The following is a 24,830-nucleotide window of genomic DNA, read 5'->3' as shown; positions in this document are numbered from 1 at the left end:
CAATCTGGTTTAGAGTGTACTAGACCCTGGTGATTTTTTAGAGAGGAACCGTAATGATATGTGGACTTATTGAGTAGGAGTTGTATACTCATTCATTCATTCATTCACTATCCACTTGGGCTGGTGGTGTGCAACTAATTGTTGTGTACCTTCGTAATGACAAGGATTTTGGTTGGGGCGTGCGACTAACTTGAGATCAAGAGTCTACTACATTGAGTCTAACTATCTAAATTTAGGTATGGGACCTGTTTGGATAGAAGTCCCTTATGATGGACCCCATAGCCTGCGATACTACGTACTATCATCCTAACTTCACTCTAGCTTGGTCATTTCATTCGCACCACATGTTGCATTGCATCCACAGCATTTAGCATTCTGGGTTGCCATGTTTCTACATTGATATGGCCGTTAGCATTCATGCCTTACATCGCAAAGCCTTGGTACGACTGATAGCACTCATGGACTTACCAGTATGTTTTCACTTACTCTGATATCTTATGATTCATGATCTTGCCAGTATTTTCAACATTGTATGATGATGGCATTGTATTTGTGTGCTTGACACTTATCTTGTGCATACACTTTCACCACCCTCTAAGCTTTCTATAAGCTTATGCATGATAGATGCATGCAAGTGGCGTTAATTTGCATCAGCGTGGAGCTTGGAGCATGTAGCTGACTTCTGGAGTTTTGATTTCGATATATGTATTTTCCTTTTAGCATTATATTCAAATGTTTATATTAGTGGATATGTGATGATGATGTTGCCTTTGTGATTTGGGTACACTTGTGGTTATGCTTCTTACGAGATAAAAGTACGTTGAAAAATCATCCTTGTAGGATCCCAGGATCAGAATCTCGCGTATGGACGCTGGGAGCTGAGAATGGGGTACTACGGAGGCTGTCGGCACTAGATTCGGCGATTGGAAATTTTATGAGTCCGGTTTCCAAGTTTGGGGCGTGACATTGTGAGACTACACGGTTTTTCGATTTCGATCGTTTTCGACTGAGACCCGAGATTCACATCTCAGTTCTGGAGGAGTTTCTAGAAGGTAATGGGGTCTACCTTGTAGTTCAGCACTGTGTATTATCCGCAGATAGATGGGAAGACTGAGAGGTTCAACTAGATTCTTGAGGATATGCTTCATGCTTGCATGATTAACTTCTCAGGTAGCTGGGATGAGCATTTGCGCCTGACTGAGTTTGCATATAATAACAACTATCAGCGATAATGTGTATGGCTCCCTTCGAGGCCTTGTATGATAGGCCATGTTGATCTCCTAGTTGTTGGCCGAGGTTAGAGAGCACCATCTCCTAGGCCCCGAGCTTGTGCAGGAGACGTCAGAGGTTATTGACATCATTAGGCAGAGGATGCATACAACTCAGATCCGGCAGAAGAGTTTTGCTGATCGTCAGCGTCATCCTTGGAGTTTAAAGTTGGGGACAGAGTGTATCTCAAGGTCTTGCCCATAAAGGGTATGGTTCGATTTGGAGCGAGGGGCAAGCTTGTCCCGAGATTTATTGGACCTTTTGAGATCATTATGAGCATTGGTGCTGTGGCCGATAGGCTTGCCTTACCTTCTCAGTTGTCTGGCATTCACGATATTTTCCATGTTTCGATGTTGCAGAAGTATGGGTCAGACACCAATCCTATGACTAATTGGTAGCCACTTGAGGTCTGTGAAGATGCTTCCTACATTGAGTGGCCAATTCGCATACTTGATTGGAAGGAGTAGGTCCTCTGGAGCAAGGTCATTCCTCTGGTGAAGGTGTAATGGGGTCACCATTCTGTTGAGGAGGCGTCTTAGGGGCGTGAGGCCGAGATTAGAGAGCGTTATCCCCATCTTTTTGTAGATTGATTGTGCTTGTATCATGCTTTGTATTGTGTTGATTGATATATCTATATATATGCGATGCCATGATTCCTCTTCCTTCCTGTCTTATTCTGCATGATGGTAAATTTTAAGGATAAAATTTTTATTAGGAGGGGAGATTTGTCAGGCCTGTGTCCAAGTATCTCGCTGTTCCGTAGGATCCCGCGGTCCTCCTGATCAAATTTCGGCAACCCGCGACCTATAAATAGCATTTGCACATGTCATCAAGAAGCATCCTGTCAATCCAAGTCGACTTGACCCGAGACCTATGTCATTGCGATCGTGCCGTCGTTGCGGTTCCGACGTAGCATCTCATGTGCCAATCCGACGCTTAGATTGTGAGTTCTGGCCCACGCATTATCTTGGCCATTGATTGCTTGATTGCGGGACCCACTTATCCAAGTTGTTGCTTTTTCTTATAAAAACCAATCATTAGGATGATGTCACCCTAGGGTGACATCACTCTACCCTAGCCCCTAGCCTCATGCTTCTTACAAAGCATTGATGGCTAGCTAGCCATGCTTGTCATTATTGCCTTACATATCATGATTGCCTAGCTAAGAGAGGCTCTCTCTCTCTCTCTCTCTCTTATCTCTCTCCCTCCCTCTTTCTCTTCATTTCTCCTCCATTGCAAGCCCTTAGACGTCCCAACCAATCTCCAAAATCCAGCCATCTTCACCCTCCTTTCCTCCCAATCCAACCATTCCAAATCCATCTCAACCATTGAAACTCATTCCTTTAGAGCTCTAGGACCCTAAGGTGGAAGAAGAAGTCGAAGATCCGAGGTGGGTGCTTGTTTAGGACTAGATCTTTCTTTTCTTTCTTAGATCCTTATCTTTTATTGCATAGGATCATGTAGGACCCACCAAATAATGGTGGAGATCTTACTTGACCCTTTGGATGTGGCCAATGGCCCATCCTTGTTGCATGTATGATCCATGATGGGGCCATTCTCCATGGACCCCATCATGATGTTTTTATTGAATTTATGTTATTGATGGGTCATCTAGACCCTTAATTCATGGTGGGATAGCATTCCCACCTCAGATTTTTTTATGTGGGGCCATGCAATGCATGGGACCCATCTTGATGAATGTATAATGTATGATGCATGTATTGAGGGACCCATAGTGGCGGGGCCCCTCCATCACTCGTTCTCTCTCTCTCTCTCTCTCTCTCTCTCTCTCCCCTTCTATGATGGCCCACGTGATGATGCATGTTGTTGTCCAAACATGGGATGCCCACAAATCCAAATTTTTGGGGTCACCTTGCTGCCCATTTTCGGGCCAATCTGGATGAGGGAAAACACATAGATCAATTTGATTCTCTGGATGTATGGACAACCCTCATGGACACCTACTATGATGTATGTATTTTATCCATGTCAACCATTTGTGGGGCCCACCTTTCTGACATCCAGCAGCTAGCTGGACAGTTTAGCACTGCTGGTATCGTCTAGCAAGCCGGATGAAGAGAAAATACAAATATCAGCTTTATCCAAAGATGGTGGGCCACACGTGTGGACCCACATTTATTTTTGCATGGTGACTCCATCGTCTAGCAGCAAGGCCGGTGGGTCCCACATGTTATATATCTTGTATCCACCCCTGTCCACCCCTGGCCCACCATGATGTATGTGCGAAATCCAACCATCTAGGCCACAGGGCCGCAGGATGTATGTGTTTTATCCACGCTGGTCATTTACAGTGGGGCCTGCCTTGATGGCACGTGGTGTCCACGCGTGTGGACCCACCATGATATAGATGTTATATCTCCATTGTCCATCTACTGGATGGTGGATTCCACCCTGATGCATGTGGTGTCCACATCGTCTAGCTGATTGAGACGATGGGACCCACCAGATGTATATGTCTGTCCATGCCTTCCATCTAGGCTGTGGGGCTTACCATGATGTATGTATTCTATCTGCGCCGTCTGGCGGCAGTGGGGTCCACTCGATGTGTTTCATCCATGCGGTCTAGTGGTAGCAGGCCCACCATGACGTATTTTATCCATGCTGCCCAACAGATGTGGACCCCATCGTGATGCATTTTATCTACATCGTCCAGATCACATGGAGCTTACCTTGATGTTGTGTGGGTCATCCAAACCGTCCAGATGTTTGGAGTGGTGCTGGATGCACCATGATGTACATGTTATATCCACGTTGTCCAATCCCTAGATGTGGGCCCACCTTGTTGTGCATATAAGTTGTTCATCCGTTTTACTGGATCATGGGCTGCCCCATGTGATGAGGCCCAATGTGATATATGTGAGGCCCATGTGATGAGGCCCAAAATTGTGTATATGAGGCCCATGAGATGAGGCCCAATGTGATGTATGTGAGGCCCATGAGATGAGGCCCAATGTGATGTATGTTAGGCCCTTGTGTGAGGCCCAATATGATGTATATGAGGCCCTTGTGTGAGGCCCATTGTGGTGCATATGAGGCCTATGAGATAAGGCCTAATTATGATGTGTGATTCTACCATGATATATATATATATATATATATATATATATATATATATATGATAGTGTTTATGATGCCCATACATTTCCTAGTTAGCATAAGGACCTTGGGCCCCCATTATAGGATAGATTCTAAATGGGCCTAGCCTTGGGAGCAATGTTAGTTAAATGTCCACATTATAGGAACAATAGTGGTTAGATGTCCACATTGTGATCCTCCCTATGGCCCGTTGTTAAGCCCATTCTCATCTCTCCCTAGTGGGCTAACCCAAATTGATGGGCCCCCCCTATTATTAGTATTATCCATCTCACCTTAGTGGGATATCCCAATTCATTGGGCCCCATTGATATTAACATGACCCACCTCATTGGGCTTACCCCAAACCGTTGGGCCCCCATTATTGTTTGTGTTTCCATCATGCCTTGTAGATTTCTCCAAGGTCATAGAGCCCACCTTGTGCATATCAGGCCCATTGGGAAGACTAGTTTGCTACGTATCGGAACGGATGAGGAAGCTCACTCCTTATCCTTAGGCCCATCCTTGTCATGAGGAGAGTATATCATTACCGTAGATGGTAGGATCTGCGATGTCAGATTTTGTATATCCATAGTTGAGGGTTAACCTTCATGTTTTGGATTTGCTGTCCTTCTATGGACCCCGCCATATATACAAGCTGATTATCGATTACAACTATGAGTATATGTTAGCATAGCATCATGATACATGGATATACGCATCATCTGCATGCTTGTTACGAGGAGTGATTGATCATTACATTATGTCATTCGACAGATTGCATATGGGACTCCCTGATAGGCGAAGTTGTCCCTCATTGTAACGCCCTGAAAATTAGGGGTCGTGCATACACTTGACTTCCAAGTTCCCGGGTATCACTTATAATCAATTTTTTTTGTGTTATGATTAATCAGGTTTAAATTCGCAGTATGGAATTACTTGAAACATGAATCACAATTCATAGCTAGTCTATTGTAATGGAAAGGGCTAAATGTTTACAAGTCCAAAAAATATAACTATGGGTTGGACAAGGCGTTGCCCAATAAAAGTACAAAAAATTGTACGTCCAAAGGAATGAATCACCAAGTCCTCTACTTAGCGATCCAAGACCGCCCGTAAAACTAGCGCAAGCTGCCCATCAACTGAAAATAAGACAACTCGTCCTCCTCATCCAGAATCGCGCCGCCATGCTCCTCGTAATCTGCGTCACCTGCATCTACCGAAGAGTCTGGTTGGTGTTTTAAAACGTCATCCTAGAGTGGGAGTGAGTGATCAACTCAGTGGGTACTATTAGTCTTAAGTTATAACAAACATCAGTTATATTATGAATTTAATGAAAGGCAAACATTCATAAACACCTAACTAATCTTGTTAATGCAGGTGCATGATGAATGATATGATACATTCCCTCGCCATAATACTCCCTCGAGCGACTGTCTAACATCGCCCATGACAAGCACTCCCTCATTGCCACCTTAACTGCCGAGTCACCAAATCCTAACTAATGCAATGCAAGAATAATGTTAACCCAATTATTTAGTTAATTTCATTCATCCAGCAGATTGGGGAAACTAGTACACCCTACGATATCAATGCCCCTAACTAGTTGCGAGGCCAAGGCCCCTCAACGCGCGAGGCTAAGACCCCGCAATCCTTGATCCCATCGAGTTCCCCATCCCGAATTTCAAGCACATGGGGAGTGCTGAGAAAAGGGATTGCTTGCGGTCACTATGGGGAGGTTTGTCACCCCAGTGTAGGCCAATAGCTCGTATACAGTGTCTTATTCTACCATGCCCAACTCTCGAGGTGGTGGAACAGTTTTAAATGGTTATTAATGGGCTTTAGTGGGTGAAGGGTGTTCCAGGTTCCATTCAGGCATGAGCAGACATGGTTAACAATCATAATTGGTCAGTAATTGGGCTAGACTGTGTGAGTCTAAGCGAGTACATGACGGACAACATTAGGTACAAGTGACCCACGTAGTCCAACTACAGTCACCCATTCGCATCCGCCCGAACCCACTATTCTACCCGCAAGATGGTCCTACCAGCGGGACCGCGCTCTCTCACTTTAGTTTCCTGACCAACCCAGGGGTTTGGTGATGCCGAATAATGCTTTAACAATTCAGAATTTCATCAACTAATATGAGAAATGTCATACATTCACACTTCTAACATAATTTTAGATTTCTCTATAATTACAACTACTAATAATGTTAAGAAATGAATGTGTATGTGTGTGGTGTGGGTTAAGGAGGAGACTAAGCATTACATATAATTCATAACACAAAAATACACAAGGGTTAATATATCATATGTGCTACAAGGAACATTGCATAAGAATCAAGTAGGAAATAAGCATGCACTCACCAAATTCATACCTAATCATGTTGATGAACTACAACATACTATAATCATTCCATGTAATTTAGGAGGGTAAAAAATGTAAGGTCTTACTAGGTTTTCTCTAGATCATCCAAATACATCATCTAAACATTCAAAATCATTAGATTTATAGTAAAATTGGTGCTAGGCCACCTAAGAATAATAGTCCGCACCTATGAATCGTTGAGAGCTCAAGGAAACAATCTAGGGTTGCTAAACTCGCGGTGGATTCGTAAAGATCCTGAGTCAAAGGAACTTTACATGTTAGGATTACATGCAACATTTAGCTCAACACAAAGGATCTCAAGAAGATGGCTGCTTACCTCTCCAATCAGTTGGAATTCAAATTTAGAGTGGTGGGTGTGGGATCTCTTGAGGAAGAAGGAAGGAGTTGCAAGGATCGACTTCTCTTGGGCCCCACCTTCAACTATGGCCCAATTTCTCTCCCTTCTTCACTCTCCCTTCCTCCCTTCTTCCTTTCTTCTTTCTCCCTTTTATCTATTCTCTCTTTCCTTTCTCTAGGGCAAATTCGTATGGGGAGAGGGTGCCTAAAAGAAGCCCTTTTATAATGTCAATTTTGGTGTAAATGGCCCCAAGAGCTAGGTTTTTACTATACTAGCCCTATGGGAGGATCTTTCTAACCTCTAGGGCCCACTACAGGTGTACATATTGATATATACTGTAAAATAGTTAGCCGTAATGATGTTCTACGTATGGACATGTTCGGCTCGCCATTTGGATGTGTCGATCGATAGATATGATTAGAAGTCTATTCAACAGTCACTGATGGTCGATTGGGGCCGTAGCTATATGGATATGAGCAGGGAAATATCCTTACTCCACGTGTGAAGTTTGGTCATAAACTGACGGTTCGAAATCCTTAACTTTGCATAAGAGTGGACGACCCAATTCACTTATGTCTCAGCTTCTTCTCTTAGGGTATTTGCACTTCTCATGCACTTGTCCTTTGGCTCAAGTTGAGCGGTTCTGGATAGTACCCAGGTTTGACTCCCGCGATGGATGTCAAGCCTAGTAAGATGAACATTATTCTATAGTTTTGGAATTAGTGGCCCACTAACGAGCAGTCTAGAGCTTATTTGGAAAATCGGGGCATTTTGGAATGAATTTGGTAGTGAGATTTCTCGTGGGCAATGATTAGGATTTAGATTAACTATGTTCATAGTGTGGCCTATTTATAACTAGTGAAAGTGGAGATTTGGTCATGATTACTCTAAACCGTCAGTTTTAGGCGAAAAGAGTAGCGGGGTTGATTTAGTGTATTAGTTAAGATCCGGGCCATATCTGACTCAGCTTCAGTTAGATATTTAATTTAGTTATACATGTCTTAATTAGTTAACGATGGGTCTGTTAGATTTGGGCCCTATATAAGTAAATCATGGTGCTAAACTTGATGTTCAAATGATCGGGTGGATTTGTTGGCTTCCTACGGTTGATTAAACAAACTTGTGCGGTTCTTTACTGGTATTACTCGTGTATAAACTAACGTTGAGTACCAATGGTTAATAAGTGACATTATAAGTTAATTACATAAAAAAATTTAAAGGATTTTTTTTTGAAAATCCAAAACAGTGAAAATCCAAGACATTACACTCATGAGCGCACGGTACGTGCAGGATTGATGCATGACTGGATTATATGACTCATGCATCTTGCATTGTGTGATATGGTTACTGTGTACTCTAGTGACATCAGGGTTATGACCTCCATAGGCAGATCATGGATAACAGGATTGGATATTGGAAATACTTGATTTTAAGCACTAGGGCGCAATGATGTCCTTGGGTGAAAGTCCCCGAACCCTTATGGTACTAGGAGGATCCTCCAATGTTAAGACGGAGTGAATGCATGAGCGTACGAGGGCCATATACTAGCAGGCCACGTCTCTTACTGTGTCGTGGTCGATTGAAAGGGGGTGTGACCTTACCCACCTGAGTAAGGGGGCAATGTTAGGTTGAGTTTGACTAGCTTGAGGAATGGGTCCGTTATAGTCGAGTCAGGCCCGATATTGATAGGTGGATAGTGAGGTCTCTTTCACTTACCCAGTTGTGTGATTAGATGGGGTAGCAAGCTGGCATAGAGTATATTAAACCTCGGTTGTTGTATAGAGTGAGAATTGTACTGATATATTATGCTCCAGAGATGAGTTGGATTGATATATGGATTCAGATGAGGTATGCTTGAACTACATCTTGCATATGACATTGACTATGTGGGCCTTGCATTGCATTGAATAGCCTTGGCACGACTGATAATATTCATGGACTCGGTAGCATATTCCACATTACTCTAATATTGTATACTTGGCATATACCTTGTGCACACACTTACACCACCCTCTAAGCTTTCTATAAGCTTATGCACAATTGTTACGTGCAGGTGATGCTAGGACGTAGGTGAGCTGAGGGAGGAGCGTGCAGCTGAGCTTCAGAGTTTCCTTCTTGATATCTTCATATTTTATTTCTTTTTATACCTTGTACTCAAATGTTTTTTTAATCATAGTGGATATGTGGCGATGTTTCTAGTTATGGTTTGTGGGTTATGCTTATGGTTATGCTTATTATGAAATAATTCACGTTAAAAATCCTCCTTACAGGATCCCAAGATCAGAACCTGGTATATGGGTGTCGGGAGCCGAGAATAGGGTACTACGGAGGCTTTCGGCAATTGGGAATTTTGTGATCCTAATTTCTGAGTTTGAGGCATGACAACCATACTATCTAAGTAGATTTGCCCGTCAATTTGGTTTCGATCAGATAGTGTCGGAGACTTGTAATATTGTCAGAAGGTTGATGAGGAGTTATGGTGTTGGACCATATAATTGGGCTTTGATATGGAGGCAGCTTTTGACTGTGCACATTGGGTCATACTTCATAATTCCTGGCTATAACTATCCAGTTCATGCTTCTTATTGTTGGATGTGTTGCTGGGCTCATTAATATCACATAGTGTGCAATTATTATCCAGTAGATTATGCCATATGGATTCTTTCACTGTGTGTGAGAAATTATCAAACGAATCAAGGCATAGGCTACTTTAAAGAAATAGATCATACCTCCTTTTCAGGCTAACTTTGCATAAAGATTTCTTTGGAAGACCCAATTTATGAAGTGAAATCTGCAGATACCCTTGAAGGATGGATAACATTTAGTGCTCCTTTAAAGAATTTGAAAGATGCATCTAAGTCATTGAATCATCCGGAAGAAAATGATAATCCTTCACAATTTCACCCTCCTCTACCCTTGCAGATTTTACAGAATAACCTTTCTTCAACATCAAGAGAGTAAGTGATAGAAAGACACCATCGCTCTCTTCAAAAGGGTAAACAAGTTATAATTAAAGACCCATAGCTGATCTTGAAAGATTAACTCTTTAGGATGACAAATCATTCATTATTCCTCCTTTTGAGTAAGAAATAATGAATATTTTTTAGCATAAGTCTGATACTTGCTATAATTTGAATTCAATTTCAAACAGATATTTTAACAACACATATTTTGAACATCTATAATATTTTATGTTCCTTAATATCACTTTACAGTAATTTACAGTAATGGATTTTCTTTCCTTGCATGCTCATTTAAAATTTTCACGATTCATTTATTATAACGAGTAATTGGCCAATATAGCATATCACACATTTGAGCATGCCTTAAATAAAAATAGATGAGCATATGCATTTATGAAGTTTTGATTCACTAATTCAAGACTTATAGTCACATTATGAAATTTGCAATGTATTGAGGCAGCAACACATATTATTGTTAGTAATGTCACCTATGTGATATTTCTTTTTGATGGGCGGAGCTAATTTTCAATTTCAGTTAACTTCGCACACAATTTAGACTCTTAAGTAATTGGAGCAATCACAAATTTTTAAACTTTTAAGTAGTTGGAGTCAAGGTCTTACACAAATGGTCTTTGTAACTCTTATGAGTTTACCGAACCACCGTAGCCAGGGAGTTCACAAAATGCGATCCATCAAAGGGGTCCAATGAAGCTATAAAGGGCAGTGAACTCGGTATGTTTTACGCACAGGGTTGGCCATGGTAACTCTCTAGAGTTCACAAGGCTCATAAGGCTACCTTAGGGGTACCAAATCTAAGGCCGCTAGTCCGTCAATGAGTGGGTAACTCATTTTAGAGGTCCATCCCCATGAGTTTCTACTGAAATTAAGCCAGGAATCGAAAGGGTCTTATGCATGGTTGGCTTATATATGGAGAAGCCAAAGAGCGCACACTACAGCCTGCTTTTTCCTCATCTATAAGGTCTAACCCATTCACGGGAAGGCATTTTCTCTCACCATCCCCCTTGGTGCTGTCAGAAGCTGTACAAACAACATTGGTCTTAAACGTGGTTGGCCGTATAGGCGCACTCCGCCGCCCGCATGGGTCTAAGCATGTGATGGCCTTCGTGGGCTTTTTAGGGCCACTGGCTTCTCACTGCTGCCCACATAATTTTGATGTATCGTCGGCCATAATAGGTCTCATGCATGGTTGGTCGTATAGACACGCTTCGCTGCTGTAAATAATAAATCGATAAATGATACAACGCCATTGCTGATAATATTTTTGATAGTATTTATGGTTAAAGTAGTGTATCAGATTGGCAATAATATCAATTTGATGATAATGACTTTTGTAACAATAATCAGCGATTATCGATGGAAATAATATCAGTTTGATATCTTCAATTTGGAGATAACTGGGGACATTTGGCGATAATCAGCGATTATATCAATTTTGGCAATAATCATTGGCATTTTGATAATCGATGATATTTTCATTGATATAATCAACGATATTTTCATGGAGATAATATCATTGAGATAATATTTGATACACTTGATATGTTTCAGGATTTGCCTTTTCATTTATATATGGAGGAGAATACAGAACATTGCCTTCTAAGGTTTTTCTAGCATTCTTCTTATCTTGCCCCCTTTTGATTGGGACAAATTATTTTAATAATCTTTGAAATCAAAATCCTTAGTGATCTTTAGGGATGATACTTTTTTTTATGAAGCAGGCATTAACAGGTATACTGATGCCTCGTCCATTCTGATCCACAACTCAATAAGCTCCATTCAAGTATACTTCTATTATTATATATGGACTATCTCATTTAGGGTCGAACTTGCTCCCTGTCTTGCAAGTGGCCATTGATATAGTTCCAATCACTACTAGGCTGCTAGCCATTTTTTATCAAGCATATCCAACTCGGTTAGTCTTATTTTGGTATTTTCATCATCTGTAATTAATTAATGTACCACAACCCTGAGCAATGCAACTTGTATTTAATGGAAATGAGAGCTTCGACACCATAAATGAGTGAATACGGTGTAGCTTTTGTTACGGTACAATGAGTAGTTCAATAAACCCATAAAGCTTCTTACAGGTTTTCATCCCAATCATGCTTATTTCCTGTGATAGTTTTCTTCAATATTTTAATGATCGTCTTATTGAAGGCTTCAGCCAATCCATTGGCCAGTGGTTAATAAGGCATCGAGAACGAATGTTAGATGTCAATTTTTTGGCATAATTTTTTTTATATCCCCATTCTTGAAAAGAGTACCATTATCGGTTATGATCCTTTTCAGAATGCCATGGTGATATATTATCACATGTCACATGAAATTTATGACATCTTTCTCTTTCACATTTCGCAGCGTAATCGGTTCTGTCTATTTGGAGAAATAATCTGTTAATGCTAGAATGTATTGTCGTCCTTTAAACGAAGGCGGATTGATAGGGTCGATGTCATCAAGTCCTTATGCCACAAAGGGCCAAGAAGCTACTAACTGGTGAAGATCTTCAGGGGGAACATGTATGACATCTCCATGGGCCTGGCATTCATGACATCGCCTTATAAAAGTTATTGCATCCTTAAACATTGTCGGCCAATAGTATCTCATTTGATGCATTCGATGGAATAGATTTCAACCTACTTGATGGGCTCCACATTCACCTAAATGAGCTTCTTGTAATATCCGACTTGCTTCCTCTTTGTACTGTTAGTGCACTTATTTGCACTCTTGTTTGTCAATTACGTGACTAGTTGTGTCTTGTAGTCGGATAAGTTCTTGGCAAGTGAAGACCAGCGACGCAACAGGATTAGAAGCATCGAAGCCACGTTGAAGATAACAGATTGCTTCTATGATCCTAAACTTTACAAATAGATGATCCCAACCCAAATAGGAACACCTACCTAGGACATATATTCTAAGCCAATCCCAAGTTCATATTTTATCCTATAATTCCCAAGTTGTTAAATGATTAAAAGGACAAAAATAGGAAAATCTGTCCACCTTCAGTAGGAAGAAGGTGTCACCGATTGTCACCTTCGGTATCATCGAAGATACCATCGGTGCTACCGATGGTGCTCAAAACTATCCAGCAAGCTTACAACGTTAATTCAGTATCACCAACTAGATAATTCGGTGACACCGACTGCCACCGACAAACAATGTTCGGTGCCACCGAAATGGACATATTTTGATCAACAACTTGAGGGATTAATTCGGTACTGTCGATAGATAATTCGGTACTACCGAAGCATATTCGGTGGTACTGAAGGTCACTTCAGTAGCACCGTAAACTAGCTGTTTTATAGCCGTTTTATATCCATTGACCGTTATTTTCTATAAAAGTGGCTTGTAGAAACTTGCAAAATTAGTAGAAATAGGCACCATAGAGTCTCTAATGTATCCTAAGCTTATCCTAGCCCATTTAGACTCTATCCATACGAGTTCATGTCCTCTTCATTGTGATCCTTCACTCTTATGAGCATTCAAAGTTTCTATTTAATGAAGAACATGAACTCGTGCCTTCTCTAGAGTTTAAAAACCAAACCAATAGAAAATCCTTGGTTCTTTGATATTCTAGAGCATACATAGTTTGAATCCCTTAGGAAATCCACTCATTATCCTAGATAAGAGATTCAACCAACTCCCATAACCTTAATCACCTTCTAGGTACATCTTATGCAAGGTTTTTCATTGTAAAGCTGAGCCAATAGGTAAATCCAACCTACGCGATCGGGGGAGCACCTGAAACTGATTCAAGCTTAAGAGCGAGAAGATCTAGCAACCCGAGACAAGCCATAAGAGAGAACTCAATCTGACAAGTAAGTATCATTTTAAGAGTTCAAAAGTTTAATCTCTTTCTTTATGTAGGATTGAGGCTAAGAGTTTGCTATCAACAAACTCGTGTAGGTTCCTTATGTAGGACCTTGGCTGGTGGGCTTAAACGTTAGGTTCTTTGTGTGGGACCTTGGCCGATGGGCATAAACATAGGTACGTTATGTGGGACCTTGGCCGGTGGGCCTAAACGGTAGGTGCATAGTGTGAGACCTTGGCCGGTGGGCCTAAATGTGGGTTCTAGGTGTAGGACCTTTTCTCTTGTGAAGAGCATAAATTGTGTTCTTAGTTTAGGACTATAAAAGTTATTGGTGAACTTGTTTAAAACCATTGAAAGTGAAATTCAGTGCACTCTGGGATTAAGTGTGGATGTCGGGAGTGGAGTAGGCACGTAGCCGAACTACTATAAATGCTTGTGTTTGGAATTGTCATTTGCGCATCTGTTTAATCATGCTTATATATGCTTGAATGTTTTAACTTATCATACAAGATTGAATGAATGCTATGGAATGATAGGAAGCACATTCCACACACAAGCTCACAACACTAGGCTAGTCATTATATTCTGCATATCCCTTTTAGCCTTTGTAACTGGATCCTCTAACTAGCTTAGAAGCCGTTAGAGTTATTTTACCTAACTTGGTTAAAATTGAATGATTATTTAAGTTAATAAATTAGGACTTTAAATAGGTAAAAATAATTAAAAAGTCCTATTCACCCCCCCTTTAGGACATTGCCTCATATTCATTCTTCAATATCAGTGGTGTAAACTGCAATTTCATATACAAGCATCTTAATAACATTTCATTATAGGATTTCCTATATAGCACTTCATCGCATATAATAAATTTATTTTCTTGCCGTTTTAATTTATAACTTCTGTGATGAATTTTCTGGTAGGATATTATATTTGAGATAATCAACAAATGGTTGACGTCAATCGTCGATAGTGATCTCTAATAATGATATTGGAAGTGCTTCAGTATTTTTGTCGACGATTTCAGATGATGGTAAGAACTTCCTTTCTTCGATCGTTACCTAAAGATGACTCTAATCAGGACAGGATAAAGCTATAGCCAGTCTAGTTAAAGCATCTGCCCTTACGTTCTCGCACTGCGATATATGCTTGATTTCAACTTTTGAAAATTGTTTCAGTAATTGTTGTACTCATCACTAGTATGGCAGGACTTCTTATTTTCTTTTCTGAAATTCTGTCGTCAACTGATTTATTACCAATTTAGAATCCCTAAATATCTGTAGCACTCTTATCTTCTTTTCCTACGTTATTTCCATTTCTAAACTTGAAGTCCTAGAAGTGTCGTAGAAATACATTTGACACAAATTAGGCAATTCAATCATTATTACTTGTTCATCCGGGAAATCATTAGCAATTATCTCATGTTTATCACAGGGCGAGTTACTAAAAAGTCTGCCACCACTTGTCTTTTTACCGCTTTTTTGGTTGATAAAAGAATATATTTTCTCAATAAGTGAATAATTGCATTCTACTCCTATCAATGTCTGACTCAGATAATAAAGCGCGATTTCCTTTCCTTGCTCATTCATTTGTGCCAATAAAGTTGTTAATACCTGGGGATGCTTCATCAACTTTTTATAGAATCGAGTGCACTTTGACATGACTGATCTCATACAAGTTCTATTTCTTTCTTCATTAAATGGGAAAATGGATAATACCTTTCAGCTAGATTGGAGATAAAATATCGGATATATGCTAATTTTCCTTACAAGCTTTTCAATTCTTTCAGCATTCTTGGTGGTGGGGTTTGTGAGACCCTTAACCTTAGTATCCATTTTGTTCCATCAAGTCTCGCGGTCCTACTAGTTGAATTTCGGTGACCCACGACTTACGGTTTGCATTTGCAATGACCCTTAAGTCCCATTATATAAACCCAACCCAGATCAACTCGAAACTAGCGCCATAGCGACCGAATCGTCGCCGTGGTTCCAACATCGCGTCTCGTGAGGCAATCCGAGTTGTACATCAAAAGATGTAGGCCATGCTTGTTGTGGACTATTGATCATGATTTGTGGGGCCCACCATGGGTGCCTACAAATCCCCATGCATGACATCACCTTAGATTTTATTATTGCCTAGCCTAGGCTATAGGCAATAAGTAGTTAGCCCCTCATAATAGCCTCTCTTTTTTAAGCTATGATTGGCCCCCTTTTTCTAAGTAATCTCATCTCTATCCCATAAACTACTTATTGCTTTTCTCTAACCAAGAGAGAAACTCTAGCCTTTTTCTCTCTCTCTTTTTTTTTTATAAAAAAAAACCATCATTTGCTTGCCTTTTTCTAGAAAGCACTCATTGCTTCCAAGTTACAAGCCTCCCCTACCTATTTCCCTCTCTCATTTCTCTCCTTTCTCCTTTGCTTGAGCTCCCTCAGACATCCCACCCATAGCTAAGAATCCAGCCCTCTTTCATCCAAAAACCCACTCATCCAACCCTCAACAATAGATCTCAACCATTAATCCTTGTACATCGGAGCTTGAGAAGTCCATTGGTGGTAGAATCTTGGTGTTTTGACAGGTGGGTGTTCTAATAGCTTAGATTTTTAGGTTTTCTTTATTTAAATATTCTTCCTCTTCCTCATTTCATCTTTGGGAGCATGTGGGGCCCATCAAGTGATGGTGGAGGTCCCCATGTCTCTATGGGTGTGGCCAATGGCCCACCCCTTTCATGCATGATTCATGGATGGGGCCATTCTCTATGGACAACATCATGGTATTTTCCTTTAGGATTAAGGCTTCTTGGGTCATCTAGACCCTTGATCCTTGGTGGGGATGGCATCCCCACATTAGATCTTGATTAGTAGGGCCATCCATGCTTATATCCATGTAACATTAATGATATAGTGGATATGTGTTTGTGTGATGAAGGAAAGGGCTTCAATATGGCAGAGCCCCTTTCCTTGTGGCTAGATCTCTATTTTTCCTTTATTTATCTCTTGATTCCTGATGTGTGTGACCCACTTTGTGGCCTGGAAATATCTAGACCACCCAAGTAGAGTGGACGCCCATGGCTATCCTCTCTATGGACGTTGGTGTCCTATTTGCCCCATAATGAACACATGCAATGGGTTTTAAGAAGGGGGTTTGGTCTGGATATTTGTGGGACCCACTAAGGTGGACCATAACATAGATTTTATGGGGTGTTTTCCCCTTTTCTTAATACTTATGCTTAGTTATTTCCAACTGTATATTGCTGTCCAGAAAATTTTCTGGACTGTTTCTGGTTGATTTTGGCATGTATTTTTGGATTGGTTTGAGGGATGTTTTTACCCCAATGATAGATCATTTCTAGAGGTGCCGACCCCACCTAGATGTATAATAAGTTCCACCTTCACCTGACTCTATTTGACCACCCAAAAGAGTGGCCCAATAGGGGTGGACAGTCCAGCCACCCTGCATGATGGAAAAGCATAAATATTATTTGATTCTTAAATGGTGGGCCACTTTTTGTGGACCCCACCTTGTTGTATACATGTATAGGGAGGTTGGCCACATTTTTCCCAAATTTTGACAAACTTGGGCCAACTCTAATGGGGTGCTCAAATCAGGGACAACAATGTATTCCTGCCATATTTTTTTATTCTGGACCTTGTTATCCATTTTTGTTGTATGTGTTTGGGTGTGATGGTGACCTTCCCCTTCACCCATCTTGTGGCCCACCTTATAGGGACCCACCTCAGGTGCACGTGGGCCACCAAACTTGTCGAATTTTGGGGCTTTTCTAGGGTTGGGACAACAGCACATGTTGGAGTCCAGCCATGGGCTGGTCGTCCACCCCACCTCAGGCCCACTAGGATGTATGTTTTATCCAACCATTCACCCTAGGGTGTGGCTCACTTGGATGGGGACCATCCCCTGGTGGGACGTCCCCAAGTGGGGCCCACCTTAGGCACCATGTAGGGGCCAGCCATCCCACCCCTTGGGACACCCAAGGAGGGCTGGTCATCCCTACCTTGTGGCCCACTTTGATGTATGTGTTTCACTAAGCCATCCTCCCAAATGTCCCCCTTTAGAGCCCACCTTAATGAATTTTCAGATGGCCTTCCAGGCCCTTGGGATGCCCAGGCCCATATGGGACATCCAGCATGTTTGGGGTGATGTTAGACTTGCAGTCCAGTAGCAGTCCCACCTCATTTTGTATGTCGTATTCATACCCTCCATCTGTTGGGGCCCACTATGATCATTAAGGGCCATTATGATATTTATTTTCTCCCAAAATTTCCATGTGTTGGACCTCAGCAGGCCCAAGAAGCTGGGTGGGCTGAAAGTCAAGCAATGTACTAAGGGGTGTATGACACATGTTGTGGGATATTTTAAGGATTGAGGCCCACCAAATGGAGAGTGTTGGGGAAACACATAATAAATTTATTTTTAAGATATTTTTAGGCTTAATTAATGCCTTGTGAGGCCCATCCTTAGTTAAATATTGCGGGCCATCTATAAACCAAATTTTTTTATGGTCTATTAGACCCAGATGGACTGGAAGCCCACCATTGGAGCCTAGTATTGTGCAAGGGCTGACCTCCTTGTATTATGGGCCCAATGGGCTGATTATTAGCCCAACTTGTATGATTGAACCTTGAATGCCCACATCTAGATCATAGTCATGGGCTAACTTGCAAGGCCCACCTTGATGCATGTTGGATAGGCCTTGTTAAGTCTTGGGTCGATGTTGTGAGGCCCACATGGATGATTTAGGCCTTGGTCTCGTGTTTTTGGGCTTATGGGCTGCCCATTAAATCTATTTAATGCATGGGTTTGAGCCATTTACCGATAATAATGTGTACCTTAGGCCATGACTTGCCCCCATGGGCCCATGTTGTTGTATCTAGGCCTTGAGCCATTCTCTTAGGGCCCATTATGTGTTGTGATGAGTATTTATTGCTAACCATTGTATTTTCATAATAATATTCGGTCCTTGTGCCTTGATTTGGCTAGTTTTCTTGTTGGGCCACCCTCTTGGGGACAATGGTGGTTAAATGTCCCCATTATGGACCCCTCTAGGCCCATTGGTAGTTGAATGTCCACCTTAGGCCCATTTGTTAGGTCCATTCTCATCTATTGGTGGTCGAATGTCCACCTTAGACCTTATTTGGGCTCATTCATACCCTTTAGGCCCGTAGTATTGTTTACTTAGATCTTATGGGCTATCCCAAACCTTAGACCTTATTTGGGCTCATTCATACCCTTTAGGCCCGTAGTATTGTTTACTTAGACCTTATGGACTATCCCAAACCATTGGACCCCCACTAGTAGTATGTATCTTTCACATTTTAAGGAATTGTCTAAGTATCTAGACTTAACCTTGGTAAAGGAGAATACAACATTGTCACATGTCATACTTAGTTACCTTCATACTTAGTCACCTTCATGATTCATCCATATGCATCATATGCATGCTTGGAGCATGGTATGATTGATCATGACTTATGCCATTGGGCAGATTATTTTATGGGACTCCTAGAGTTATGGAGTTGCCTTACATGAGCGCTGGGTGTGCAGGACTGATGCATGGTTGACTAGCGTGATTCATGCATCTTGCATTGGTATAACATAGATATCTGCCCTAGCTTTATTAGGGTCGTGGTCTCCATAGGCATAACGTGGATGGCCATATTTAGACACCGAAAATATTATTTTGAGCACTGTAGGCACTTAGGATGTCCTTAGGTGAAAGTCTCAAAACCTTCACGGTACTAAGAGACACTCCAATGTCTAGACCAAGTGGAAATATAAGCGTCGGTGCCTACACCTTGAGGCCATGTCTCCCACTGTAATGTGGTCGATTGGAAAGGGGTGTGGCCTTACCCGCCTGAGTGAGAGGGCATTTAAGCTAGGCTGAGTTTGACAAGCTCGTAAATGGGTACACTGCCGTCGAGCTTTGTCGGTGATTGGCTGTCCACAGGTGGGTAGTGAGGTCTCTTATGCTCATTGGTCTATGCGGCTAGGGAGGTGGCAGTCAGCATGTAGTGTATTTGACCCTAGAGATTTCCTCGAGAGGAACTATATTAATATGTGGACTTGATAGGAGGACTAGCATGATTGCATTATACCTTGCATATAACATTTGGCTATGTAAGCCTCTTATTGCATCATGTTGGTATGGCGCTCAGTACTCATATGTTGCATTGCATAGCCTTGTGATGGTTGATTACATTCATGCTTGATATAACATAGCCTTGTTATGGCTGATAGTATTGATGATATTCATGGTCTTGCCAGCATTTCCGCATACTCTAATATTGAACCCTTGGTGCCTGTCCTGCACACACTTACACCACCTCTAAGCTTTCTATAAGCTTATGCACGATTGATGCATGCAGGTGACGCTAGGCAGTAGTAGGTGTTGGAGCAGGAGCTTGCCGAGGAGCTATCTTTTTTGGAGTTTTATCATCTATCATTGTATCTTTCTTTATTTCGAGCCATGTATTGTAAAAAGTTTTAATTCTTTGTGGATTTTGTAATACTTTTCTTATAGTTATTTTATGTGGTTATGATGTTATGATCTCTGGTATGCTTGTTATGAATCAGACTAATGTTATAAAAATCCTCCTTATAGGATCCTAGGATCAAAACCTGGTGAATGGGCGCTAGGAGTTGAGAATGGGGTGCTACGGAGGCTGCCGGTGCCGGAATGGGCGATCGGGAATCTTGTGAGCCTGAGTCTGGGACGCAATAGCGTTTCTTGAATAATTTTGACTTTCCCAAGGTCAATTTCAATTCCTTTATGTCTAATGATGAAACTAATGAATTTTCTTAACAAGACACTGGTAGCTCATTTTACTAGATTCACTTTTAACTGTTTCTTCCTAATTCGATGAAAGACTAAGGACATATGTTTGTGCTTTCTTTCATGATCATTCGATCTAATCATTAAATTATTAACATAACACCCCATATGTTTGCGTATCATATCTAAGAAATTTTGAATGTTGTAACCTTTTCATTTTCAGGTGCCCTCTTTGGACTTGTTTAATTAGCTTCCTAAAATTCATTTTCCCAATCACTTAGGAATATGAAGCTTTACGATAGAGCTTTACACTATCACTTAAGATAAATTAGTGAATAAGATGAATTAGTAAATAAATTGATATCAATATCAACATGTCAGCATTCAACACTAATAAAAGTTTAATAATAACTGATAATATTATTTTGTTGAGCAACAATATAAATGATGCTTATATATTTATCCCTTTGTAATCATCATTTGTTGAACATAACTTGCGGCTTGGTAGGGCTTCGGGCTGTTACTATGGTAACATATAAATGTTACCTGATCTACCCCCTTTTGATTGGGTGAGATTTTCTTTGAAAATCTTCACAATCAAAATTATTTTACCTTTCAAGAACAATAATTTGATAAAATAAATATCTACAGGTATTCTGATGCCTTATTCATTTTGATTCATAACTTGATAAGTCTTGTCGATATAATCTTCAGTGATAATATACTGATTGTTTCATTTAAGATTTAAACTTGGCCCTGGTCTTGTAAGAACCTTCAAAAATAGCAGTATATTATCTTTCTTGAAGAATATATGTTGAATATCTTTGTGTCTTGATTGACATTATAAGCCTGATAATTGTCGATAATCTGGATATAGTTGTTACTTCATAAATCTTGCAGATAACTGGCCAGGGCTCAGAAATAGGTTTGCAATAGCCTTTTCAGAATATATAATTTTGAAGATACTTTTGAAGGCCGCAAAAATAATTCAATTGTGATGATAACCCTATGTTTGAGTGTCGATATGTAATAACTTAATCATGGTAATGATTCAGACCCCTGTATTGACTTGCAAAAATTAATATCAACAATTATCATCTTAGGAAATCAACAATTACCTTTTTCGGTATTAGGTAGATTGAGAATTTTGCACAGATGATTGGGAGAATATTAAAATTTTTTACCTTTATCTGATTTCTTTATTCATTGATCATTCTTCATTCTTTCTTCACCAGAGAATGAAGGTTCATGAAGACGTATGACCGGAATATTGCTTGTCATATTACATTATTGTATAGCCATTTGCTTTTCCTCCTTGTACATAAGCATGTTGGACCATGCCATTACTAGGGTCACGTCTTATTTCTTGAGGAGTTGTTGATACCATGTTGATTATATTGACTTGTCATTCTTCTCTTTCTATCATATTCTTCCATGATAATTTCACTATTGTCGATCATCTTTTGGAATCTATCTCTGATGACATAGCAATCTGATGCCTAAACATACGATGATAATGACAATATCCTTTTGCTCTCCTCTTCTTTATTTTTTTACGGTACTGAGGTAGCTTAATTTCTCCTGTAGCCAACAATTGATTTATCATATGAAGTATGTCCTCTTTTGTAAATGCCCATTTCTTTCAGATCTTACATTGTCTACATTTTTCATATATCATTGTATGACCTTTCTAATTTTCTTTGCCACTATTTCTTTCTTCATTCTAATAATCTTCTTTCTTTTCTTTTTTGCAAGCAGCATTGGCTGACGTTCTTTAGAATTTTGAAATAATGGCCTTATATGGGAATTGAACACTTTCGCACTGACCCTTTCTAGGTTGCAAGCCTTTATATTTGGGCCAATAAGGACAAATACAACCTCTGGTTTCATGCATTTCACACATAACTTAACTTGTTCTTCTTCCTCTATAAGTTGTGGGCATGATGCCCCCAGGATTCTCCATCAACTGATGAATTTTTTGACTGGTTCATTTTCCTGTTGACAAATAGAAGCGAAGTCGTTTAGACTGATTTCTTTGGAGGATGACACACGAAACCATGAATGACAACGAGGATTTGTAATGAAATCTACCATAGGAATTATTGCAGGTGGCGGGTCTCTTGTTATGATGGTTTTCCCTTTATCTTTCCAGATCCTTGATGAATCCATTATGGGTGTCTTTATTGAAATAATTGACTTTTGCTTTTCCTTTCAACTTTCTTTATTGCATGAAGAATTTTCTCCATGTAACATTCTTGATACCTTCACTCGTGTCATTGTAAAATCTTTCTTCTGTAAAGGAATGACTACCTTTCTTTTCTTATGTCACTTTCTAACAGAGATTCTACTGATTTTGATGATGGCTCAATAGTAGTCGTATCTCGGTTATAATGAATTGGATATGTACAATTCACATCCCTTGCGGACGTCATATTTATAGTTACTTTTCTGTTTCGCTCTTTGCCTTTCTTTATTACTATCTCACCCTGTCTTATAATTTTATGCAATATATCCTTCAGCATGAAACAATCTTCTGTAGGATGTCCCAAGAATGATGATAATGACAGTAATTCTTTTCTTTTGTCATCTTAGTTTCCTTTAGGTGTTTGGGCTGGGGTAACTTGATAGTTCCAGTAGTTAATAGTTGCTCCATCATTGACAAAACATCTTCCTTTTTTAAAGCATATCCTTTGTGAGAATCGAGGCCACTTATCATTTACATGACCCTTGTAATGGTCTAAATCTTCTCTTCTTTCCGTTTCTTGTCCATTGCGAAAGGTGCCTTTTTTTCTTTTCCTGATCAGCAACATTTACCATCAATCTGTTTGGTCCTCTTCTTCCTATTCTGTTTTGAAATGCTGGCATTTTCCTAGTCATTAATTCCAGTGCATGTGCCTTCATAGCGAGGTCTAGGAAGGTCCTTATGTTGGTGCTTGTGAGTCCGAATGCAATCCCTATTTCCATAAAGTTTAGGCACTTTGACCTGCTCTCTTTCTTCAGGTAGCTACCTGCATGATGCCCCCAGATTCTTCTACTTATCGATGAATTTTTCCACAGGTTCATTTTCTTTCTGCCTTATGGAAGCCAATTCTGTAATGCTGACATCATGATCTGACGAGAAGAAATTTGACATAAACATATCTTGCATTTGTTTCCAGGTTCATATTGATTCAGTGCCAGATTAGAGTACCATCGAAATGCTTTCCCTGTCAAAGAAGAGCCGAATAGTCACAAGCAGTATTGTGGAATAGTAGAGAAATTACCCATTGTTGTGATAAAGTGCATGAGATGTGCTTCCGAGGATCCAGCTTCATTAAACTTTTGAAAGTCCGGATGCTTGAAATTAGCTAGGAATGACACATCTTCCACTTCTCTTGGATATGGTATCCTATAATGGAATCTTCTGATATGCTCACGTTCTTTTTCGGTCCTGACGAGCTCTACAACTACCTACCGTACTTCATCTTGTGTTATTGCTCTTACTGTAGGAGCGGATCCATGTGATCCTGCTCTTGGTGGTTGTGAGCCTTGAGCCAGTTGTTCATGTCCGTTCATAGCAGCCATCATAGGAGGGGCTACAATTTGAGCCACATTATGCGCGAGAGTAACTAAGGCTTCTCAAAGAGCCCTACATTCTTCCATCAGTGTTCTTTATGCTTGTACCATACACTCATCGACAGTTGGTAATGGATTCTGACTTATTCCTGCCATGTATATGGCAACCTCTCCACTCCCTGATAAAGCTGTTGTCGGGGTAGGACAAGAGTACATCAGCGTAAGAGCGATTGATAAGGGAGGATTCTCGCTTGGCTCTCTGATACTACCACATGATTTGATTGATCGTGACATGGTCTACGGAGGTGCCATGTGTAGAGATGCAGGGGATGATACATCTTGTACATGTGACTTGCCTTTTTATTTCCTTGTTATTGGGTTATTTGCAGCAGGGAGGGCCAAAAAATCTTGGGATGTTAGAGAGCAAGGGGACTTCCTAGGATACAATGTCGGTGGAGCGAGCGCAGGATTTCTTTTTACGGTGTTTTGTGTTATTTGTCCCTTAATCATTCATGACAGGGTTGATTTGATAGTTGGGCGAGATTGAGTTCTCAATCTCCGCTAGGAAATAATGACCCATTCATCGCCATCATCTTGTGCAAGTGGTGA

This window comes from Magnolia sinica, chromosome 3, assembly GCF_029962835.1.
Source record: "Magnolia sinica isolate HGM2019 chromosome 3, MsV1, whole genome shotgun sequence".
In the NCBI taxonomy this organism is placed as follows: domain Eukaryota; kingdom Viridiplantae; phylum Streptophyta; class Magnoliopsida; order Magnoliales; family Magnoliaceae; genus Magnolia; species Magnolia sinica.
This window is presented reverse-complemented; position numbering follows the sequence as displayed.